Raw genomic sequence first — 26,361 nt, 5'->3', positions numbered from 1 at the left:
AACTCGTATGATTTGATATTTTTGAATTTATACCTGAATAATTTTGTTCCTGATAATCTCCTTTGATGTCCTATATGCAATTACATTATTGTGTTAGATATCCTTGAAACTGCAATTGGATAATGCTTACAGGAAAAATTAAAAACTATGTATTCCCAATAGATTTGGAAACTCCAAATCTGGAAAAATGATCTACATTTAGATTTTACAAATGCAGGTGAAAGTTTTGAATGAGAAAAATTTATACCATTTTCATTTTTTCAGTGCTTTTAAATCCCTGGTCTCGAGAATCTAAAAATCAAAGAGACCTACAGCTTTTAGCCATAAAGATATACTGGATAGTTTTATTGTATTTCTTAGGATAAACTATTTGATAAACTGGCTATGTAAATAAATGTGAAAAGTACATTTTAATTCAAGTCAACAGACTTTCTGAAAAATACCAGAAGGCCAAATATTTCACATGATTCATTTGTTTATTATGAAATTAAATGCCTGGCTAAGGGTTCTGTACCCATTTCTTTTCTATAAATTACTTTTTCATCTGCTTAAAGTAATTTTTCTTTTAACATTGTTCCAACACAGATAGTCAGGGTAACTGGTTTTAACAGTTTTTGCATGTATATTCTTTTTAGTCTTTCTAAAAATGAAAGGCCATCTTTATTCGCATATACATTACTCTTAAACAGTGGTGGGATTCAGCCAGTTCGCTCCTATTCGGGAGAACCGGTTGTTAACTTTCTAAGCAGTTTGGAGAAGCGGTTGGTGGAAGAAATCTTATTTTGTTTTTTTCCACTTTACAGGGCTAATCCTGTAAGAAAGGCAGGAAGGAAACATTCTGGTGTTGTTTCTAGCCTAATCTTTATTGCCCTGCTTACAGAAACTGCCTCTCTGGTTAACCCTTATTACATTGTAACAGCTAAGGTGAAGCGCCCATCGACGTGAGTGACATTGAGTTGACTATGCCCACACAGTCACATGACTACTGAGCCACGCCTACCCAGTTGGTCATTAGGGCAGAGAACCGGTTGTTAAATTATTTGAATGCCACCACTGCTCTTAAAGTATGAGTGCCTTCCATTTGTATTTTGGAGAAAAGGGGACAATATAATGTCATTTATTTGAAGAAGCACTCATAAGTAAATTTATTGAATTCTACCTTCCCCTATGAAATAACAAGGCAGAGCTCATTCTTAGTGGCACTGGGAAAAATTATTCCAAGGAGCCTAATATGAAGTAAGATCATTAGCGTAAACTGGATAATCTCTAAACAGGGTCAGAGTTTTAAAAGGAAGAAATTTACTACATTCTGCCAAAAGAGGAAAAAACAAAACAAAACAAAATTCTAGTTTCATCTGAATCTCAGACTGCTTTTAGTGATCTTTACATCTTTGAATCTATATCTTTACATCATCACCACACATTTTAACAGATTAACAGAGTTGGAAGGGACCTTGTAGGTCATCTAGTCCAACCCAAGCAAGAGAACCTGCCTACACCATTTCTGACAGATGGCAGTCCAGTCAGAAATCCATGCACATAATGTGGCTTGCAGCCTCATTAAGTGGGCTCCTGCACCAAAAAGAGTTCCATCTGGTTTTCAGAATCTGAAAAAAAGAGAATAATATCTAGAAATATATGTATGTATATAGATTTACTTATTTGTACAAAATGTATAGCCTTCCCAACTCAAGAATTTAGGAACATTCGTAATCCACAAAAAACCATAACAAAACTCAATCTTAAAACTTCCAAATGGATTTCCTAAACATATTAATTAAAATACAACAAAAACAAAAACATAAGTACATATGAAAATGAAAAACAAATCAGACAGATTTGTTCCCCTTCCTTCTCTTGGGAAACCAAACTGAACAATGGACTTTTCAGGACAGACTAGACTTCTGTGGACAAGCTGAGCCATACAACAAAGAATGGCTCCCACTTCTCCTCTTTTTCCATGAAGAATTATTCCCCAAAACAACTCTGGAACTGATCACCCAAGTTGCATTGATTTTACTTGAAGAAGATAGTGCAGAAGATAACTGGGAACATAGTAGATAGAATCCTACATTTACATGTGTCTCTGATTTGTCCCTCAGCCCAATTTAAAATACAAGCATTCATATCAAGGGACCTATGAAATAGGGCACTTCATCACAATCAAAATTTTGCATAGGCTCTTCATACTTCCTCCCAACTCATCTGAAACTCTGAACAGAAGGTTTTGGACAGGATGATATATTCAACTTCCCTCAGGTAGTTTTGAATTATGTATGTCAGGGATACACACTAACCTGTCATTAAATCATGGATAAATGTGATTCTATTCAGAATGCCCTCACATTCACCAACAGCAACCTGAGACTAAGGCACTTAACAATCCAAGCTCTGGACTTATGGAAAAAACTGTGGTTCTGCAATGCCCTGCCCAGTGCTTCCCATTACTGTAAACCTCACTCTGCTTGTCTCTATGGTACCCTATAATCATAATCATAAATTTATTTGTCAAGCATATATAAAATAACAGGTAAAAGTATAAACATAAATTGAATACATGAAAAGAGTAAGTAAAAAGGAATATTAGGACAGGGATGGTAGGCACTCTGGTGCACTTATGCACGCCCCTTACAGACCTCTTATGAATGGGATGACAGTTTAAGGTTAAAGTTTTGGGGGTTAGGGAAGAAACTACAGAGTCAGGTAGTGCATTCCAGGCATTGACCACTCTGTTACTGAAGTCATATTTTCTTCAATTGAGTTTGGAACGGTTTACCTTGAGTTTGTTTCTATTATTTTCTCGTGTATTGTTGCAGTTGAAGTTGAAGTAGTCATTGACAGGAAGGACATTGTGGCAGATAATTTTATGTACTATGCTTAGGTCAGACTGAAGTTGGCGTAATTCCAAGTTGTCTAAGCTCAAAATTTGGAGTCTGGCAGCATAAGGTATTTTATTGCAGTTAGAGGAATGGAGGACTCTTCTCGTAAAATATCTCTGGACTCTCTCAATTGTATTTATGTCTGATATGCAGTGCAGGTTCCAGACAGATGAGCTGTATACCCTGACACTATCATTTCCCCAGAGACTTCCCATGCCTTATCCTCACCATTATAAAGGAGGCCTATACTCATCTAAGAAGCAATTGCAATATCACTCAGATATCGCTTCATAGTGCTTTACAGCCCTCTCTAAGTGGTTTAGAGAGTCAGCAACAAGCTGGGTCCTTATTTTACTGAACTCAGAAGGATGGAAGGCTGAGTCAACCTTGAGCCAATCAGGATCGAACTCCAGGCAGTCAGCAGAATTAGTCTGCAATACTGCATTCTAACCATTGCACCACCACGGCTCTATCTAAACCAACAGAATTTATGAACCAAGAGATTCCTGTCCAATCAATCTACCCCTCTCTTCTTATAACTCATATAAAAGGTAAAGGTTCCCCTTGCACATATGTTCCCGATTCTAGGGGGTGGTACTCGTCTCCATTTCAAAGCCGAAGAGCCAGCGCTGTCCGAAGACATCTCCATGGTCATGTGGCTGGCATGACTAAATGCCAAAGGTGCACAGAATGCTGTTACCTTCCCACCAAAGGTGGTCCCTATTTTTCTACTTGCATTTTTTACGTGCTTTCAAACTGCTAGGTTGGCAGAAGCTGGGACAAGTAATGGGAGCTCACCCCGTTAAGCGGAACTAGGGATTCAAATTTGACCAAGTGCTATAGATCTACAGAAGGATAATAAGATGCCTGCATAAATGAAATATCAGAAAGATAACTAATTTCCATATGTTTTAAGATTTGTCATGCTGCGTGACATCACGTTAGATATATGTTGACATTTGTCATGTCAGCTATCTTCACAACATTTGTGTTTTTCCGTATTACACAGAAGAGAAGGTATTGTAGCTATTGTACAATATGGGAACAACTAAATGAAATTACTGACACAGAGAATGAAATACAGGCAGCACTTGTTCTCATCTTGAAACAGACTGGAACTGCTTACTAATAGATATCTGTAATTTATTCTGGCAGCTGTCATAGCACCTTGTGTTTGTGCTAGCATAGCTCTGCAATGGGAAAAAAAACCTCTCTCGATACTGTCATATGATGCTCTGTTTTCAGGCTTTTGCAGAGGTAGAATTGCATGCAGGGAATCTGCCATTTTCAGATTGGAATCCTCAGGTTTATGCAAAAATAGTGTTTTCTAGAGTTTGCTTATTGGATTTCCATTATACATAATCTTCTATTATTTAAAATTGTATATGAGTCTATAAAGACAGTAAGTATGTTTTTGTTTCACTATCAGTTTTCTGTTCAATTCAAAGGTGTAGTCATCTCTCCAAGTTGCAAATGTCAGCTTTCTTTTGCAAGCCATATTAATATGATTTTCTCCTTATCTTTAAGACTTCACAAAAGTCTGGTAGCATAATTTCTTCTGTCCTAACAGGCAATTGCTATTCTACCTCTGTACAAAAATATGGAAGAGTGGTGCTTTCCTTATCCTTACAGTTTTAATATAGGATAAGTTAAGGGTAGTGATTTTTCCGTGACCAGCATCAGTGATGGGATTCAATTTTTTTTTACTACCGGTTCTGTGGGCGTGGCTTGGTGGGCGTGGCAGGGGAAGGATACTGTAAAATCTCCATTCCCACCTCACTCCAGGGGAAGGTTACTGCAAAATTCCCATTTCCTCCCGATCATCTGGGATTCGGGAGGCAGAGAATAGATGGGGGCGGGCCAAGTTGGAGGTGGTATTTGCCGGTTCTCCGAACTACTCAAAATTTCTGCTATCGGTTCTCAGGAACTGGTCAGAACCTCCTGAATACCACCTCTGACCAGCATTCCCTGACAAGTGAGGGAAAAGCAACCACCAACTACTTTTCTTAATGTTGAAGAGGATGGAAGCCTGGGTATCAGAAACCTGTTTATTTTTCTTCCATCAGAAGTCATTAATTAAAGCTCTTACACTGTGTGGAAAGTTTAACAATTACCTGAAAATGAAATACATGATCTTGACTGTTGTTCAACTTTGCCACTGGATTGATTGCTCTCTGATATGGGTTGTTATCTGAATTAGTTCTGATTGTGTATTAGTCAGGAGAGTAGTAGACATGTGCAGGGGTGGGTTCTACTTACCTTACTACCGGTTCGCAACAGGGCAGCACGCACGCTCTTCTGCACATGTGCAGAAGCGTTTTGATGTCGTCGGGGTCGGTGGGCGGAGCCTTCCTTCGGTTTTCCCAGGGACAACCCACCACTGGACATATGTCAATCCCTACCCATCCAGGTTGACAGGTGAATGGAGCAGTGAAATGGCATGGGACCAAGTGGGAAAACACATTTGGGGAACATCAACTGAATTATTTCCTGACAGTTGTGATGATGTCTATACTCTATAATCTACCTTCTTAGAACCATGGCCTTTCTCAGTGAAACGAACGTTCTGGCACACAGCTCATCTTGTTCATTTTGTTTTAAAAAAGATTTTAAGAACTGCTGAATTTGTGTGTTGAAAGAGGTCTTGTGCTCTTTAAAAACAGTGAGTGCTTGTTAATAATGAGTATGTTGGTTGATGACTGCAATTAAGTGAAATTAATACAGAGCCCATGTTAGGTCAGATTTACATATCAGAAAGCATCAGCCAGGCATTTCATGGACTACCTACAGAAGTCAGATGTTATGTTAATCCACAAATCACTGTGACCATGAAGTGCAGTGCTCAGCACCCAGTACCCATATGAAGTGGGTGTCTATACTGCAAACAAAAGAACTTCATAAGAATTGGGCAGACCAAGCCTATGACCGTAGTGGCTGCTGACATACCAGAAAATGTTAACGTAGCGAGTCTTGTATAGGCAGAAAACATTTCGTTGGCCTAACATTTTGAAGTGTCATTTACCATTTAAAGACTCAAGGATCAAGGATCAAGAAGTAGGGATGACTACAATGTGAAATGTATTTGATATTATAAGTTTGGGACTATCAAACTAGGAATAATGGAAGAATAATATTTTTCCAGACAGGATTCTTTATGGTTCTGGCTTCTGACAAGTATGATAATGTGTAAAGTCTTAGTAGTACCAGAAAATAACAATCCAATTTGCTCTTGCTTTTGAAAATGCATTACGTCTAACATATGCAGAAAGTGTTTTTATAACTTATCCTTAAGCAATTCAAATAGACATTTTTTTTGTTTTAAAACACATTTTTATAATCTTATTTAAGACAAAAGCTCATTCTCTGACAACGACACTTGAAAACTACCATTATCCAGTTTAAATTTGTCCTTTATTAAGACAGTTGTGATTAATCACATGAAGTAGCTGGAATCTTCCTACCTCCAGACTTATTCTTCAGCACAGCCAAACTATTTAGTTTAAAGATCTTATCTATCTCAGTGCAGAGTCCCACTGAACAAAAATGGACAAAAGACATTCTGAAACATCTTTCTTACTCAGGCATTTTTCGCTCCAGAAAGTTTCAAAGATGATTGAGAAGTACCGGTATGGCACATAACTCCTTGGCAACTAACTCGGATAAACTGGAGAGTGTTTAAGCAGACATCCGAGATGTTTCGGTGTCCAAGGCAGATAAGGAAAAGCAACAAATAAAATTAGTGGTTTTGAGGTAAAATCCCCTCTGGCTTGTTTTACTGGAAAACTGTGTCTTGCATGTCAGCACTATACTACATGAGGAAGGTGAAATGTTTTTTCACTAGTTTCTGAGAACTGATGGTTCTTTTTTTTAGAAATGAGATCTATGTCCTTTTATTTGTTTGAACTTGGAGCTTCATGTAGGGTAAATAAAGCCTCACTTATGTAAGAAGAACAAGATGATGAAACAAGCTTCAGATACTATGAACGATATTAGAAAAAAACCCTAAATAAAAACCCTAAATAATATTATATATTGTATATTATTATAATAATAATATAGTGGATATCTATACAATATACTGTGCTATTGTCAGTAGCATTTAAATTGGAGGGGGGAGATTTATGTCAGTGGTGAAATCCAATTTTTTTTACTACCGGTTCTGTGGGCATGGTGTGACTTGGTGGGTGTGGCTTGGTGGGCATGGCAGGGGAAGGATACTGCAAAATCTCCATCCCCTCCCCACTCTGGGGCCAGCCAGAGGTGGTATTTGCCAGTTCTCTGAACTACTCAAAATTTTCGCTACCGGTTCTCCAGAACCTGTCAGAACCCGCTGGATTACACCCCTGGTTTAGGTGTATATTTCAGGTTAATCTGTATGGATATGGCTGCTTGAATAGTCTTTACTCAAGAGGACATGCCCAAAAAATAGCTATTATGTAAAAACAACCATCAATAAATCTGAACCTAAAATACATCAAAAAAATCAATTAGATGTTGTTGGTGTTGTTTTTCAGTACGATCGCATTCTGAAAATGACTATTATTTCAATCTATTGCAACAAGAAGCAAATTCGAATTAGACCAATGCATAGTCTTTGGGCTAAAGAACTAATTGTCTTCATGATGCTCTCAGATCCCTCTCATTTAAAACATTTAAAATGTGCTGATCAAAAATGCTTATCAAATTGAGCTAAATTAGTGTACAATACATTTGTGATGCTCAATTTAGCTTTACCATGAAAAATCAATTTGGGATAATAGATGTTGTCCCTGGGATTTAGAAGAATATTTAAAAAAAAAAGGATTCAGGTTTTGGATTGCTAATTAAAAATCAGTAATACTGAAAACTTTAATGATTTTCTCTCATTTTGACATGCCAGTGAATGTAGTCATGGTCATAATGCATTTTTTTTAAAGTATAAGTTATTACATAAATATATTTAATATTTAACAGGATACTTATGCTGAAAATATCTAGCAAATAATATATGTATATTGGATACATTTACTGTGAATTGTAATACCATATGAATGTATGTAAAATATTAAATAGATAGAATATAGGATATTTCTGAATTATTCTTTAGAATTAGCCCTGGAAACTCACTGAAAGCTTTTATACCAAATACTCTCTATTGATATATATTACGTATTATTATTATATATTTTATTCATTAAACATGAAACTCAGTCAACCGAACATTCAAAAATGTGTCACAAATACCTTTGACTGGTGCTAATGGTTGATATGGGTTGCTGCCAGCATCCTAGGTATCAACCAAGTACCTTCTTAAGATGTACGAAGTTCCAAGTAGTGCAGTTTTTTGCAGTTCTGCTGCTGTTATTGCAGGAAGCTGCAATTTATTGATGTATCTTATAAAATTCTTGGATGTATTATTATTATTATTATTATTATTATTATTATTATTATTATTATTATTATTACTTTATTTATTAAATATGAAACTCAGTCAACTGAACATTCAAAAATGCATCACAAATACCATTGACTGGTGCTAATGGTTGATATGCATTGCTGCCAGCATCCTAGGTATCAAACAAGTACCTTCTTAAGATGTATGATGTTCCAAGTAGCGCAGTTTTTTGCAGTTCCGCTGGTGTTATTGCAGGAAGCTGCAATTTGTTGATGTATCATTATTGTATGTTGTTGCTGTTGTTGTTGTTGTTGTTGTTATTATTATTATTATTATTATTATTATTATTATTATTATTATTACTTTATTTATTAAACATGAAACTCGGTCAACTGAACATTAAAAAATGCATCAAAAATACCATTAACTGGTGCTAATGGTTGATACAGGTTGCTGCCAGTGTCCTAAGTATCAACCAAGTACCTTCTTAAAGATATACGATGTTCCGAGTAATAATAATAATAATAATAATAATAATAATAATAATAATAATAATAATTTATTGTATGAGTGTGTGTGTGTGCATGTGCACATGCAAACATGTACAAACTTGAGGTTTGAAGAAAAAGCTGTCACGAGCGGACCCACTTAAGGAACAAAGAATTTTATAACTGAACCATTGGCTTAGGAATTGGTGCCACTAAGAGAACTTCAGATTCCTAGACCATGGTCTGCATTACCTACATGAAGGACTTCTGGCAAGGGATGGACTGCACCTTACAAAAACCAGGAAAAATATATTCAGAAAATGACTGGTTCAACTTAGCAGAAGTTTAAACTAAAATTTAAGGGAGAAGGTGACCAATCCTTAGGATCTTTATGAGCTATTCTCAAGCATAAACTGCAAGACAACCAATCAAATGATGACATAGAGAATGATGGAAAGGAAGAAACTCAGATATAAAATAGGAGATATAGGAAGCATATCCAGAGTTAGACATAAAGGACTCAAATGCCTATACACAAATGCTCAACATTTGGGGAACAAACAAGTGAACTTGAAGTACTAGTACATGAGGGCAAGTATGATATACAGTATTTGCCATTGCTGAAACTTGATGGGATGAAACTCAAACCTGGAATGTACTGATGGAAGGATACAAACTGTTCAAAAGAAACAGGTCTAAGAAAAAAGGGAGTTGCATTATGTGTAAGAGGCCACTATATCTCTACAGAAATGCATAAAACCAGAATGAAAGCCTCCTAGAATGCATATGGGTCAATATAAAAGGAAAAAAAGAATGACATTGCCATAGGTGTATGCCACAGACCGACCAACCAAGCAGAAGAAATAGATGAACTTTTTGCTAATCAATTAACAAATGTATATAGGAAACACCCCACAGTAGTAATGGGGGACTTTAACTATCCTGACATCAATTGGGAGACAAACTCTGCATCAAGAGCTCTGTTTTGTTATTATCCTACTTCAGACTCTTTGTGCAATAACTCTATCAATAACGTTAGAGAAGACTCTACTGCTGAGAAAGATGGAGGTAAAGAGACAAAGCAGATGACTATCAGCAAGATGGATGATCTCAGTTACAGTAGTGATGGATATACCGTATTTTTTGGAGTATAAGACGCACCGGAGTATAAGTCACACCTTAGTTTTTGGGAAGGAAAATGTGGGGGGGGGGAGGAAATCTGCCTACCAGGTATTCATCTGGCTAGCATCCTTAGTCTGGTCAGCTTTAGCACATTAGTTCATTGGTTTTGAGCTCCCCTGGTTGGAGATAAAAAACAGCTTCTAAAGCACAGCTGATCGTCAGAGAGAGAAGCAATGAGAAAAGCAGGCGAACTGCGGAAGATCGCTTCACTCGCTAGCACCTCGTTAGGGCTAAAAAAAAACTTTGAAAAAGCTACATTCGGAGTATAAGACGCACCCAAATTTTCACCCTCTTTTTTTGGAGGGGGGGAGTGTGTCTTATACTCCGAAAAATACGGTACTTGGGAAAAGACTAGGTTAGAGAGAAATAATCATGGAGGAAACCTAACATGGTAGCTAAAGGTCAGTAATGACTGAATGGCACATATTCAATCAATTAATCTGTTATGTTCAAAGCCAAACTACAAACATTTTATATATATATATATGGGATAAGATATGACTTTTTGTCTACCAAAGTTCCAAAATTGAAATATTCAAGCAACTATCAAGTCATATACAGGCTTCTTAGCTGCAGTTCTTACCTTTTCATTCACACCAAAAGATACTGACTACTGAAATATTTTGTGTTTTCTGATCATAATTCCATATTGTATTTTGGCTCAAGGTACTCTATGAGCAAGCTTTCTTGAAATATATGTGTTGTCCTACTCATTATTATATTCAATTACATAAATATCAGGCATATAAATATTAATACAATTCTACAATGTGTCTTTTAATTTCCCCAAAGTTTTCTCTCACTGTAAAAGAGGCTTCTGTTTTCCTACCTTATTCTCATGGTGCTCTAGGACTTCTATAATTTATTTTGGATATTGTTTTGAGCTCACAATTGTTTTGAGTTGGTTGTCCATCACATTGTTGCCTCGCAGTCAGTATTTGCTTCTGAACAAGTGAAACTACAAGCAAGTTTTATTTGAGATTTATCTGAAATATGGGATGTTATGAATGCTGCAAACAAGTGGAGAGATGATTGTTAATGAAAGATTAGACAATCTACATTCTTCAGCCATAACTAAGCCAAATGATAATTTCATGCTTAATGCCCTGGAATTTCATTAAAGTTACTTAGCTTTGAAAAAAAAAAACCCCTGACTGCCTTTCTATCAAATTTAATAATTGTTCCTTTTCTAAAAATGGTTTCTGCTTTTCATTTGACTGCTATATATTCCTTGCTACCCTGTTTCCCCTAAAATAAGACATCCCCTGATAATAAGCCCAATTGGGCTTTTGAGCGCATGCACTAAAATAAGCCCTCCCCTGAAAATAAGCCCTCCCAAAAATATTTAAATGCATGTGCAGTTGGTCCCCGCCATTTCCTCTGGTTTCCTCCATGCACCCCAAAATAATAAGACCTCCCTGAAAATAAGGCCAAGTGCTTATTTCAGGGTTCAAAAAAATTTAAGACAGGGTCTTATTTTCGGGGAAACACGGTATATAGTCTCCCTGAGCTTTGGTTGGTTTCCTCTTGATTTTTCCCACTCCAGCCATTCCCTCATACTATGCAGCTCTGCTTTTTGACATAATGTTCTTATTGGCAGACTTGTCTAATATTGGATAGTATTCAGATTTATTGAAAAATTCTTGGCTCTTAATGGTGACTCAGATCTCTTAATGGTTGGCTCTTTGTTAATCCATTACAATGAACTATAATTTTGAAACTTACCCAGGATCTTACTACTATTTCACTATTTTGGAACTAAATCAATAATATTACTGCTATTTATTTATTTGATTTTTATCCCATCTTTCCTCCTCCTATTTTCCTCACAAGAGGTTTGGCTAAGAGAGAAAAATTCAGCTGGCTTTCATGCCTAAAATGGGATTAAAACTCACAGTCTTTCAGTTTATGAAGCAGATTAATTCATATTTAATAAGAGGTATAAGTATGATTCCCCCCTCCAATTTCTTTTAAGAAATATGTGTCAGGAGCAAAAAATCAGGACCATTTATAAGGTTTCAGCATAGATTTATTATGTATACACATAAGAGTCTGGTCAACTAAAGTTAAATACAAAATTGGTACCAGGTAAAGGTCAATGGAGGATGCGATAGCTCAGAGGTTAAGACACTGGACTTGTTAGCTGGAAAACTGGGAGACCCAGTTCAAGACCCGAGACTTTCCAACTGACAAGCCCAGCATTCCTTCCCCCATTCCTTCTCCAGCTCCTGACCACATAGAAGTTCAAAAGCATGTGAGTAGATAAATAGGTACCACTTTGGTGGGAAGGTAACAGTGTTCCATGTGCCTCGGCATAGAATCATGCTGGCCACATGACCACACCCAGCGTGGTCACTCAACGACTCTAAACTGATGATGCATTTAACTCCTGCCCCCAGCTCAGCCTCCTGTTCCCCTACAATGTGTGAGCTACTTGTACTTGCAAATAATAACATTAATCCACATGATAATATCTTTTCTCTCTTTTTTTGTTGAATCAGATATATCTGGAAATATTTGTTTTGATTAAATTTGTTAGCTTCAAGCATACAGAGAATTTTGACATTAATGCCTGTTTTAATTAAAGAGAGGATTTGTGGTCATAAGATTCTTGAGTCTTTATCTTGACTTAAATGAAAATACTCAAACAAAACTATTGAACAATTGCCTGGAACAGAAAAAGAAAATCTTAGCACAGTGATATCAATTTGCAATTACAAAAAGTCCTATTTAATGAAATGTAACATTGAACCTGGAAAGATCAAGGAGACAATGCAACTTTTATCAATCTAAGAAAAGCAGAAATAATACACTTTAGGGAGACAAAGGGCAAAGCTGCCAAGGAGACCTTGCTAAATGCTGTGATTCAGACGACTGCAATAGTGCAAGAGAGGCGTAATGGAATTGAAAATAATAATTGAAGGGGAAGAAATCATGGGCATGCATTTAAAGGGAATGAGACAGGAGAGCAGAAGCACCAAAACAAATAAAAAGAAATCAACATTATCAGTGGGTGTTTGGAAATAGAGAAAAGAATTACCTGCATCTGTTTTGCTTTTGTGACAAATATTTAACAGGACTGACAAAGATGGGGGGGAGGGGAAGGAAGATAAATTAAAATCTACAAAATATTCCCATGAGAGTGATAAAAGCAATGGTGAATTACAAACAAAGACTGATGAATGTAAATGGCATAATTAAAATAGCACTTGTAGTACTTGGAATGAGGATATGTGTGTGACATTCAGAAAAGAAAGCAGGGTAAAATGCTAATTTGGGGGTAATATTATGCAACAATGAGGGGGACGCGGTGGCTCAGTGGCTAAGATGCTGAGCTTGTCGATCAAAAGGTCGGCAGTTCAGCAGTTCGAATCCCTAGTGCCGTGTAACGGGGTAAGCTCCTGTTATTTATCCCAGCTTCTGCCAACCTAACAATTTGAAAACACGTAAAAAATACAAGTAGAAAAATAGGGACCACCTTTGGTGGGAAGGTAACAGCATTCCATGTGCGTTTGGTGTTTAGTCATGCCGGCCACATGACCACAGAGATGGCTTCAGACAGGCTCTTTGGCTTTGAAACAGAGATGAGCACCTTCCCCTAGAGTCGGGAACGACTAGCACATATATGCAAGGAGAACCTTTACCCTTACTTATTATGTAACAATAAACTAGGGGGTGGTGCTAATCTCCGTTTCAAAGCCAAAGAGCCAGCGCTGTCTGAAAATTTATTTATTTATTTATTTTTATTTATTTGTTTCAATTTGTATACCGCCCTTCTCCAATAGGACTCAGGGCGGTGAACAGCCAAAATAAAAACAGGACATACAAAATTTAAAAGCAGTTTAAAATAATTAAATATTTGTCTCCGTGGTCATGTGGCCGGCATGACTATACGCCAAAGGCACACGGAACGCTGTTACCTTCCCACTGAAGGTGGTCCCTATTTTTCTACTTGCATTTTTTACGTGCTTTCAAACTGCTAGGTTGGCAGAAGCTGGGACAAGTAACGGGAGCTCACCCCATTACGTGGCACTAGGTTCGAATCTTTACACATTATTGTGTAGGAATATATGGATCCTACCTGATTCAGTTGTCTCAGCTACAAATTTTCACAATTTCAGTCACAAATTGACTTTCGTGGACCATACTTAAATGGTCAGTAGAAGGGGCGTGCAAAAGTGCACTAACATGCCTATCATCCCAGTCATTGTATTTTTTTCTTTTATTCTTGTTCTCATTTTTGTTTGACAAATTCTAATAAATAAAATAAATAAATATTCTCTTGAAACTGCTGCTTTGTCACCGTGAAAAATTCAGATTATTATGTTTGTTCATGAAATAAATACATACTAACTGGTGCTTCAAGGGCAGCACCGTAAATCCAAGAAATAAATAAACATGTCTTGGAAGAGATTAAATTGCAATTAGATTGAGAAACATTGTTCAAGTTTACTTAATATAGCCATGCAATCCTGAATCCTATCAAAATAAGATTTTATATGGTTTTGGTGCACTACTATCCTAATCCTAGTAGGATTATAAACAAGGATTAACCCTCTTTTATGATATGATACCTCAAAGTTATGCTTTGTTACTGAGCTATTAACAATTAAATGAGATTTTGCTTTAATATCTTGAAACCTATTTATTTTGTTTATAAAACACTGGGTTAAAAATATACATACATATATATATATACACATATACATACACACACATCACCATTGAAATTAGAATTAACTGCTCCTTTCTAGTATGATATATGAATCTGCGCTGGATGGCCTCCAGTTAGAATAGAATAGAGTAGGTTTTTTTTTTTAATTGGTCAAGTGTGATTGGACACACAAGGAATTTGTCTTGGTGCATATGCTCTCAGTGTACATCAAAGAAAAGATACATTTGTCAAGAATCATAATGTACAACACTTAATGATAGTCATAGGGTACAAATAAGCAATCAGGAAACAATATCAATATAAATTGTAAGGATCCAAGCAACAAAGTTACAGTCATACAGTCATAAGTGGAAGGAGATTGGTGGTGGGAACGATGAGAAGATTAATAGTAGTGCAGACTTAGTAACTAGTTTGACAGTGTTGAAGGAATTATTTGTTTAGCAAATAATAATAATTATTTATTATATTATTAAACAAATAATTATTAATTATTATTTGTTCTTGTGTCTAGTTGTTCTGATGTGCAATGCTCTATAGCCGTGATGGAGAACCTATGGCACGCGAGCCACCTGTGGCACGTGGAGCCATATCAGTGGGCACATGTGGGTTGCCCTAGCTCAGCTCCAGAGGGCCTCCAGGGGAGTGGGAAAGGCTGTTTTCGACCTCCCCAGGCTCCTAGAAAAGCTCTGGAGCCTGGGGAGGGGGAAAAACGGCCCTACTGGGCCCACCGTGCTATCATTTGCCAAAAGTGGGGGGACTGCAGGGGGGTGGGTCACACACGCATGCACAGGGTGGGGTGGGGCATATTGAATTATGGGTGTGGGCACGTGTACGCATGACTCCCCGTCCTACCCCCGCTTTTGGCATGCAATGGCAAAAAGGTTAGCCATCACTGCTCTATAGTGTCAATTTGAGAGTAGGAGTTGAAACAGTTTATGTCCAGGATGCGACATAAACTTTAAATATTTTCACAGCCCTCTTTTTGACTTGTACAATATACAGGTCCTCAATGGAAGGCAGGTTGGTAGCAATTGTTTTTTCTGCATTTATAATTATCCTCTGAAGTCTGTGTCTGTCTTGTTGGGTTGCAGATCCAAACCAGACAGTTATAGAGGTGCAGTTATAGGATTTTCCAGTCTGTACAGTAATATATATGTCAAATTCTTTGCATCGCATATGAGATTTGATCTTCGCTAAAAGGCTGAGAAAGGTTCTATTATTTGAAACTTTACTGTATCTGAACTTATGATTGTAATAAACAATTCTGTTTGATTTGCCTCATGTAATTTCCTTTTGTAAAAGTTTTATTCTTGCCTTTCAGTGAAGCAAGTCTGTCAGTCTCTACTGACAATTAAGTAGTTTTTGAATTTGCTGAAAAGTAGAAATGGTTTCAAATGCATTTTCGAAATCCCTTCTCTATCCAGGACAGTCAGTGGGAAATTTCATTTTAGTTTTACTGCTACATAAAGAGACAATAATTAGCTGTTTAGGCTTTTATATATTTATGGTGATACTGCTTGAAAGTTCAAGCAAAACATCTGAAAGATCACTGAGTATTATAAAAGAGACTTAATAGTGTAGAAGAGGATTTATTTCATCTTTATTTATTTCATCTTTAAGCATCTTTAATAATTGCCAGCATATTTTGGTACTAAAAGAGCTTTGAACGCTCTTGGAGTAAGAATTTAGAAAAATTAATATAAATTGAGAAAGTTGTTTAGTACTCTGCTTCAAATTTAACTTGAAATGAATGCAATTATGTACACATTTAACACAGTCATCCATGTGTTTTGTATAAAGCACAAAAAAGAAAAAAAATTCTTCAAAGAAAAAAAGCCAGAAAGATAGAGAAACTGTTTGTTTTGTTTGTTTTATTAGATTTTTATACTGTGAAAGCAAACTGTATATTATAAAACTCATTGGCAGTATAGAACATACCATTCCCTTCTAATTGACTGTAGTGGCTAAGCCACATATAGAGAAGGAGTTATTGGTGTTATGCGGTTTTCCCAAGAACTGCTCTTTGGCACTTCTCGGAGAAAATGAATGTTGATTCTCTATCTACTAATGATTTTTTGATTCAAATAATGTCTGCTGCTATAATATTTGATAGGGAGATCTGACCTGAGTTAAATGCATTGAGGGAGCAGAGCCAATGTGCCGGTTTGCTTGACATATTCATATCTGCAAAAAGGCAAGTAGAAAACAATAAATGTAAGCCAAAAAAATCCAAAGGAAATTCACATTTTTGAAAATGAAGATCTACCTACTTAAAACCCACTAGTGAAATTTTCTAGTCTCGCCATACGAAATAACTCTTAGAAAACGAAATATTCTTTAAAGTGTCCTGAAACAACTGTTTTAAAAATAAAATTAGAACTGTAATTCTACTGTGTAAATTCCAGTATTTACACAAGTAAATACTAAAAGAATTTCTTGACATCTGGAATATTTGGCAGTTTAAGGCAGGGATGTCAAACTTGTGGCCCGTTGCTGGATGCATGATGTGCTGGCCACACCCATGCCCAGTTTAGCGAAGGGGAAAAAAGCCGCAATAGGTCATGTGACAACACCATGATGACATGAGTTTGACACCCCTGGTTTAAGGGATAAACCAGTGTAGCTTGTAGGTTTTCCACAGTTCTAATTACAATTCCTGAAATCTTTTCGTCAAATGACTTCTTCTGGTAAAGTTTAACTTGCTAGAAATTCCTACTGGAAATAAAAATAAAAATAAAATCCCTGATCTTAGTTTTGTACAGTACAAAATGTTAAACAATTTTAATTCAAAGATTTTGTGAGGGCAAAATAAAATTATTTGGCACATAAACATTTTTCTGCTCAATCTCCAATTTGAAATGGAGATAGAGCAGAAAAATATTCTGACAAGCTCATTCATGCTTGGATGAGAACAACTGGAAAATAAACATTTTCTTGATTCAGTTCCAATGAAACAGCAATTCAAAACGATACAACTATAATGTTCTGCTCTACTACCTGACTTTTCTTTTTTTAAATGTATAAACAAGATATTTTGGGACTTAACTGGCATTACTTAACTCACATATCCTTGAAACAATTGTAACATTTGTGAGACCTACTTTCCTTATCTGAAAATTAGTGCTAATAACGAAACTAGAAGACATTTTCCTTTTTCTTTTATGTTTTACAAAGAAGATTATATACCCCCCCAAAAATACACAATCAACAGATTGGAAATAATAAATGAACACTTTTATATAATTTTACTTTTAATAGTTAAGGGTACTAAGTTCCTTACTTAGGAAGATTGAACACAGTCATACTGTTATTTTTCATTAAACATTGTTTTTGGACATTTAGACAATAAATCATATATACAGTCATGAGGGCCCATAAACATAACATCCAGCAATTTTATATATTGCTGCTAGCAAGATTCAGGTTTCTGACATTTTGAATGTTAGAAGCATTTACTATTTTAAACCTTTTTCTATCAATTTAGAGAAAATTTAATATTAAAAACCACAATGTATTGCATTAAATAGAAATTCAAAGTACCATTTTAGCAGGTAGTGAGAAAGAAGATTTCTTTTAAAAAGCCAACAATACCAAGCTAACTAACAAACACGTCAAGAGGATAAAATACCTAAATGATTTTATTTCTAAGCTCCCAACATCAGTGGTTTGACCTGAGCCAAACATCTGGCTTTCTGATTTGCCTGCTGATTTTGATTGCTATTAGTATGGGGTCCCCATTTCCAGCTTTAAATCCACTCCAGATGTTGTCCAACACAATTTGGTAATCTCAATAGCTGAGGCCCACTTAAACTAATTTTACATTTGGGACTGAAGTGGAATTAAGAACAAGTTTATCTATTATGGGCATAAAGTGGAGGAATGAAATGTGTTGAATATAAAACTAAAGGCAGGCATCTTATCCTGATCATAGCTGAACAGCAGGAGAAGTGTCCCCTGACAGTATAATTAAAGATTAAATAAAAAGTGGCACCAAAATAATTATAAATCAGTGTTGATACAATGTTCAAAGAAACCTGTTGCTGAATTAATAGCTTTATCTTGCTCTCCTCCCAAATGTTCATTTAATTGTTTTTACAAACTTGCTCTTTTCCTCTCCCTATGAGCAGTATTGGTTTTCAACAAAAAGAAACATTAATTTCCATAGCATTCAATTACTGCCATGCTTTCTAAAACAAGAATTTCTGCATGATCACATCAGAAATTTACCAAAGCTTGTTAATGAAATGCTACATATAATTGGAAGCAAAACCTTTATAGTTGATGATTAAACAGACTGAGATAGGGAGCTGTGGAATATGATCTGATTACTCTACTTAGGTTACAAAGTTATTTCAATTCCTATCTAATAGCCTTGGAAACACTATGGAATATAATTCAGTACCATCTAACAGGTTGGATAGACCATACATATTGTTTATAACATGGCCTCTGTTGCAGGGGTGAAATCCAGCAGGTTCTGGAGAACCGGTAGTAGAAATTTTGAGTATTCGGAGAACCCGCAAATACCACTTCTGGCTGGTCCCAGAGTGCGGTGGGAATGGAGATTTTGCAATATTCTTCCCCCAGGAGTGGGGAGGAAATGGGGATTTTGCAGTATCCTTCCCCTGGAGTGGGGTGGGAATGGAGATTTTGCAGTATCCTTCCCCTGCCATACCCACCAAGCCATACCATGCCCACCAAGCCACGCCCACAGAACCAGTAGTAAAAAAAATAGAATTTCTTCGTTAAACTTGAAATCATTTTGTAAACTCTTATTATTTGTGGTAAGCCTCTTCAATAGACAGCCTAAATTTATATCTTTCATTTATCGAAATGTGGCCTCTTCACACTCAGCAGCTCATTTGTTTGTACCTGAAAATGGAAATGTTCTACTCCCACTATTTAAATGTAAATGTTCTACTCCCACTATTAATTTGATAATTAATCAAATTATTTCTCTTAAAAATAATTTGATTATTGAGCTGGCCATTGCTGTTACGATGAAAGAATAGAGAACTGGATTTACTGCTGAATCCCTATTTAACCCTAATGAATAGGGTTAATTTTCTTTTTTGGCGGAGGAAAGGGAAATAGAAGTATAAATTATTAAATAAAGAAGTCTGCTCTTGTCTTTACAGAATTGCGCCTGTCATTTTTTTCATATATAAAACAGAAATGAAATCAAATTGAATCAAATCAATGACTTTTGATTCTTGTGTATTCTAATATTTTTTTGCAAGGCAAACTAGATCCTTATTTATTGGAAATCAATCAAAGGTGGTAGCTTTGCTTTTTTTTGTTTTTGTTTAACAATAATCCAAAAAGAAATGTGAGGTACCAAACCTGAGACAAAACCTTTCAGCTCTTGCTTATGTGAATGTCAGTTTATGTAAGGTGACCAACTTTTTTACAATGAGAAGGAGGACACGTGTGTGTGTGCAGTGTCTTGTTTCGGTAAGAAGTAAACAAAGCCACTTGCGCATGGCACACTCTCTCAAAACAATTCTCCTGTGCAGAGTGCATGTGTCTCATAATTATGTCTTGCCGCACTGTACCGAGCGTTGACGAATTGTCATGTCAAATACAAATACGTCACATCACACGCAACTGATCGGTTCACATTGATTGAATACGGAGATTTACAGATTAGTCTTCAAATATCGAAAAGAAGGACATGTAGGAGGACACTTTTCAAGAGAGGACAGAATTTACAAACGAAGGACTGTCCTCCCTAAAGGAGAATGATTGGTCACCTTAGTTTATGGAGATCATGGTACACTGCAAACGGGGCCATTGTCTATGCTGCTCAGATTGGTGATTTTTAAAACCGCTTTTCTGGAAAGTCAGTTTGCTTTTTCAACTCTTTAGCTTTCTCCTATTCAGTGATATAGGCTTTGAATCAATCAGTAGATCTATTCTAGAAACATTTAAAGATTAAAGCTATAGTTTTACTGTATTTTCTCTATTCTTCACTTTGCAATTCAGTTTCCCTTTGATCTTGGGAAAATAGCTAGAGTGCTGCATAGTATTGGATGGTTTGACCTTCAAGTCAATTAAAATAATCCATGAAATCTACTTTCATATCATGATTGTGGTCTACTGCAGGTATGTGCGATATTATTGTTATCATCTGTTCACAATATTATTATCATTGTGCACAACAATGTGAAATAAAAAAACCAAGATTATTTGGATAATAAAAGGCAACATGTCATATCTGATGTTTAACGAAAAAGAAAGAAAGAAAGAAAGAAAGAAAGAAAGAAAGAAGGAAGGAAGGAAGGAAGGAAGGAAGGAAGGAAGGAAGGAAGGAAGGAAGGAAGGAAGGCAGGCTGATGTTTGTAATCCAGTATTCCTTGCCAGGATTCCAGATGGTATTTTCACAGTAGATTCAGATTACTGTTGTGAATATAACAAGCATAAGGAACTTTAGATAGTAATCAGGATTCCAGCATTTACTACAGTAAATGGATTGATAATCCCTAAAGAAAGAGCCCAGCTGGGAAATGTAAACTATGATGAGCAACAGACAGCTGTTTCTGTGCAATACATATGATGTCAGAGTTCAGCTGTATCATTTATATAACATCATAAGTAATTTTCTTTAACGTATCATTTATACTATATTTTTCCTGCATTGGTAATCACTACTGGAAAATTTGATGAAAGGTGTTTTCAGTTCCGTATTGAAACCATCTTTTGTTCCGAGATTGCTTGTTCACATACTTGGATGTAAGTTCACTCATAGAAGTCTAAGCGGGGCCTAACCAAATGTAAGCTTTTTAAGTCTGAATTATTTCAACTGATAATATTCAGTACATGATTAAAAATACTTTTCCAGTGGAATTAGGCAGATATTTTATTTATTTATTTATTTATTTATTTATTTATTTATTTATTTATTTATTTATTTATTTATTTATTTATTTATTTGTCAAGCATATATAAGATAACAGGTAAAAGTATAAACATAATTTGAATACATGAAAAGAGTAAGAGTAAAGAGGAATATTAGGACAGTTTAGTTTAGTTTAGTTTAGTTTAGTTTAGTTTAGTTTAGTTTAGTTTAGTTTAGTTTAGTTTAGTTTAGTTTAGTTTATTTGATTTGTATACCGCCCTACTCCCGAAGGATTCAGGGCGGTGAACAGCCAAACAATAAAATACATAGATACAAAAAATTTAAAAACCAAATAAAATCAAATTAAATCATTTTGGCCCAGGACAGGGACGGTAGGCACGCTGGTGCACTTATGCACACCCCTTATAAGTGTGCACTTATGCACACCTTCTTAGGAATGGGGTGAGGTCAATAGTAGACAGTTTAAGGTTAAAGTTTTGGGGGTTTGGGGAAGAAACCACAGAATCTGGTAGTGCATTCTGTTACTGAAGTCATATTTTTTGCAATCGAGTTTGGAGAGGTTTACCTTGAGTTTGTATCTATTATTTGCTCATGTATTGTTGTGGTTGAAGTTGAAGTAGTCATTGACAGGTAGGACATTGTGGCAGATAATTTTATGTACTACACTTAGGTCAGATTGAAGTTAGTGTAATTCTATGTTGTCTAAACCTAAAATTTGAAGTCTGGTGGCATAAGGTATTTTATTGCGGTTAGAGGAATGGAGGACTCTTCTCGTAAAGTATCTCTGGACTCTCTCAATTGTATTTATTTCCGATATGCAGTGCGGGTTCCAGACAGATGAGCTGTATTCAAGAATTGACCTAGCAAATGTTTTGTATGCTCTAGTTAGTAGTACAATATTACCAGAGAAGAAGCTAAGCAAGATTAGGTTAACAACTCTTAAAGCCTTTTTGGCAATGTTGTTACAGTGGGCTTTGGCACTTAGATCTTTAGAAATGAGTACCCCAAGGTCCTTGACAGAGTGAGGGCCATCTACAAGGTCATGTCCATCTAATTTGTATTTTATGTTTTGATTTTTTTTGCCAATGTGCAAGACAGAGCATTTGTTGGTTGAGATTTGAAGTTGCCACTTGTTAGACCAATCTGACACATAGTCAAGGTCTTTTTGAAGGGTAGTTGCATTGTCGGTGGTGTTCAGGGGTGGGTTCTAAATTTTTTTACTACCGGTTCTGTGGGCATGGCTTATTTTGTGGGTGTGGCTTGGAGGTCATGTGACTAGGTGGCTAGCTGGTCAGAGTCATTTCTGGAAGGTCCTCACACTTACAACCAGTCCTCGCACTTACGACCCGACTCATTTGTTTGCTTTTAACACTGATCAGCTGTAGGACGGCCCTTTGAAGCCCCGCGGCAAGAGTTTAAACAGTTTTTTTCCCTCTAGTCATCAGCTGGGACTCAGGAGGCAGCAATAGAGTGGGGGTGGGACCAAATAAAAGGTAAGAATAACGTGGGAGGGCGGGGGGGGAGAACCGGTTCGGTGACGTCATATCGTCACCGCTACCTGCTCGGCTGAACCGGACCGAACCGGGAGGAACCCACCACTGGTGGTGTTGAATAGTTTAACATCATCAGCGAAGAGAACACAGTTGCTTTTAATATGATCGCAAAGGTCATTTACAGTATGTAAAGTATGAAGAGTGTTGGACCTAAGACACTGCCTTGGGGAACACCACTATTAACAGGTACAGGAACAAGCCATGTACTACTTTACCTTCAGATCATGGTTTCTAATGCAGATTAGAAGCAATGTTAAAATTATTCTAATTTAACAAATGTTCATGTATAAATCCAAAGCTATAATTGAATTGTGTTCATATAGTATTAATTGTGTTAATATTAACACTACTAATCATGTAATGTTAACATAATTAGTCTTATTAACATTTTTTTCGATTTGCCAAAGAGATAAGCTACCAGAACTACAACATTATGTATACTGTTTCTTCAGTTTTAAATCACTCTTCTACTTGTGATAAATAAGTCATCCAACTGGTTCATTGGTTTCATCAGAAGAGGTCAATTCTGCTGCTAGCAGACAACCTGTTTCCAAAGAACCTATGATTATTTCATGGCATCACTATTAAGACATGTAATTATGAAAAATGCAAGACACAAATGATTCCTGTTGACATTAACAATAGTTCATATTTATCCTTTCCTCCATCCTTTTCAATCTCAGTTACGGTTTATATAATTGAATTCTTCTTTTAGATGCAAACTTTTTTCTGTAGAAACTATTGAAGGCCAGAGAGAAATTCTTTAGGATTGTCTGCTGGCAATACATTTTTTTCCTAGCTGACAATGACATTAGTGATCTTGAGCAACTATCATAATAGGACCTAGTTACCAGTTGGATAAGAGAGCCCCAACAAAGACCACTAACAAAAGCTGGAGACTAAATTGGGAAGATGAAAATAATTCTGAAAGAAGAAAATGACAAGTCACCCCCATGTTATTGCCATGAAAACCAGGGATGAAATGTTCCCGGATCAGACCGGATCGCCCGATCTGGTAGTGATGGAGGCGGGTGGTTCAGAGAACCGGTAGTAAAAATCCCTGCCGCCCCATTGCCCAGCTGAGCCGTGCAATCATCAGAGGCTTTTTTTTTTCTTTTTAAAAGCATTTTTTTCTACAACCTCTTTGGCCGAAAAATGCTTTTAAAAGTAAAAAAAAAAGCCTCTGATGATTGTGCAGCTCAGCTGGGATCATCAGAGGCTTTTAAAAGCATTTTTTCTACAACCTCTTCAGCCGAAGAGGTTATAGAAAAAATGTTTTTAAAAGGAAAAAAAAAGCCTCTGATGATCGCACGGCTCAGCTGGGATCATCAGAGGCTTTTAAAAGCATTTTTTCTACAACCTCTTCAGCCGAAGAGGTTATAGAAAAAATGTTTTTAAAAGGAAAAAAAAGCCTCTGCTGATCAGGCAAGTCAGCTGGGATCGTCAGAGGCTTTAAAAGCATTTTTTTACAACCTCTTCAGCCGAAGAGATTGTAGAAAAAATGGTTTTAAAAGTAAAAAAAAAAAAAGGTGGCCATGCCCACTCAGTCATATTACAACCCCCCACCGAGCCACGCCCACTGAACTGGTAGTAACAAATTTTACATTTCACCACTGATGAAAACTGCATGACATACTCATTAAGTTGCTAGATATAAAATTTGCCTTAAGGGATATGTTATTATGATACTATATGTTTTTAAAGTTTATAGAAATATACACATATACCACCATTATATGCAGTCTGAGCGTCTGGATGATGTTCGGGTGGGTGGCCAGAGCCTCCTAAGCTACCGCTACTGGGCAAACCAATAGAAACCCACCACTGTTTTGACTGGAATACCAGTTAACATTTAGTTCCCATTTCACTTGTTTTTTTCTCCACAAATCTGTTTTACTTTTCTTATGTTCAATGAAATTTATACACTACTAAAACTCTTATGTGCATTTGTATCCTTTAACTGGGTGAAACAGTACATCATAAGGCAACATTTCTTGAACTAAGGTGCCTCATATGACTTGTATACAGAAGGCTTTCAAAATCTAGGACCCATGACTCCTATAGAAATAAAAATTTGACAACATTGTGGTCACTTTAGTACCATTGCACCTTCTGACTTCGCTTCCCAGAAACCCGTAGGCAAAGATGGGAGAGAAGCATATCCCTGCCTTCTTTCCTGCCTCCCTTTTGACTTTGTGCTGATTGGTTGACAGCAAGGTGAGTGGCAATTGGCTGACATTTGAATGATGGTAGGCTGTGAGGGAAGGTCTGGAGTGTGGCTGTTGGTGATGTAGGGCTGTCAAGGGGTTTGTTACCAGTCAACATGTGAACCTTCTTCCTTCCTGGAAGGAACAGGATGAGGAGTGGGTGCAGTTTTTGTCATGGGTGACAAAAATTGTTCTCTGTCTACCAGCAAAAGTGGTAGGCAATTCTACAGGTCAACTAAGGAGGAGTGATTTTTGATGCTTCCTGCCAGCTTCCCACAATGTCAACAGGGAATCCAGTAGGAAGTTAGACATCGCTCCCACTCCTGTTGTCTTTTTAAGCAATAGCAATAGCACTTAGACCTACATACCGCTTCACAGTGCTTTAAAGCCTTCTCTAAGTGGTTTACAGAGTCAGCCTATTGCCCCCAACAATCTGGGTCCTCATTTTACCGACCTCGGAAGGATGGAAGGCTGAGTCAACCTTGAGCCGGTCAGGATCAAAGGAATCAAACTGCTGGCAATGTGAGCAGAGTTAGCCTGCAATATTGCATTCTAACCACTGCATCACCATGGCTCTTTACTTCCTAGGTTCATTCTGTTTCTCTGTTTAGATAAGAAAATATCTCTGAAAGATGTTCCAATGGGTCATGGATTGTCTAGCACTCCTATAGTGCTTTATCTTTCCCCTAAAATCCCTGACTGTAAGATTAAAAAGACAAAGGTTAACTTTTTTAAAGCTTATTTTTCATGTAACAGCATGATCTACTCTAAACCGGCCACCATGGCTTTGTTTATACTTGAACTGTTGCTTTGAATAAGTACAGGAATTGTCTGCAAAGCCAAAAATGTGTATTAAGCTTTTCTCTATTATTCTCTGTGTTCAGAACTGCTTGGATAAAAGGAAACTCCTTAAACAGAATGAGAACAAACAAGAAAGGTATACTACAATTTATACACTAATCAAACATTTTATGTTGTCGCTGCGCTATGCTGTATAATTGTTCTCCATAGTGTAGAAATGGGAGGTGCCAGGCTGGGATATTCTATGCTCTAGCTCTATGTCCTGAGTTGAAAACTTCTGAAGATCCGTCTACCTGGTGACGTCTCTTCAGTTTTTTTCAACTCAGCACTAGCTCATGGTTGC

General features: G+C 36.6%; 1 long non-coding RNA gene across 1 annotated transcript in view; it reads left to right on the top strand.

Annotated features, from left to right (window-relative positions):
* LOC117662119 (uncharacterized) overlaps positions 1–26,155 on the top strand; it is a 50,922-nt gene extending 24,767 nt beyond the window's left edge. The window contains exon 3 of the long non-coding RNA XR_004590283.2: positions 26,102–26,155. This is a non-coding gene — a long non-coding RNA (uncharacterized LOC117662119). The remainder of the gene's footprint in view (positions 1–26,101) is intronic.
* The last annotated feature ends 206 nt before the right edge of the window (positions 26,156–26,361 follow it).

This window comes from Pantherophis guttatus, chromosome 8 (assembly GCF_059756535.1).
Source record: "Pantherophis guttatus breed Tessera chromosome 8, ASM5975653v1, whole genome shotgun sequence".
In the NCBI taxonomy this organism is placed as follows: Eukaryota; Metazoa; Chordata; class Lepidosauria; order Squamata; family Colubridae; genus Pantherophis; species Pantherophis guttatus.
The sequence above is the reverse complement of the archived record's forward strand: the minus strand, read 5'-3'. Positions and strand labels throughout refer to the sequence as shown.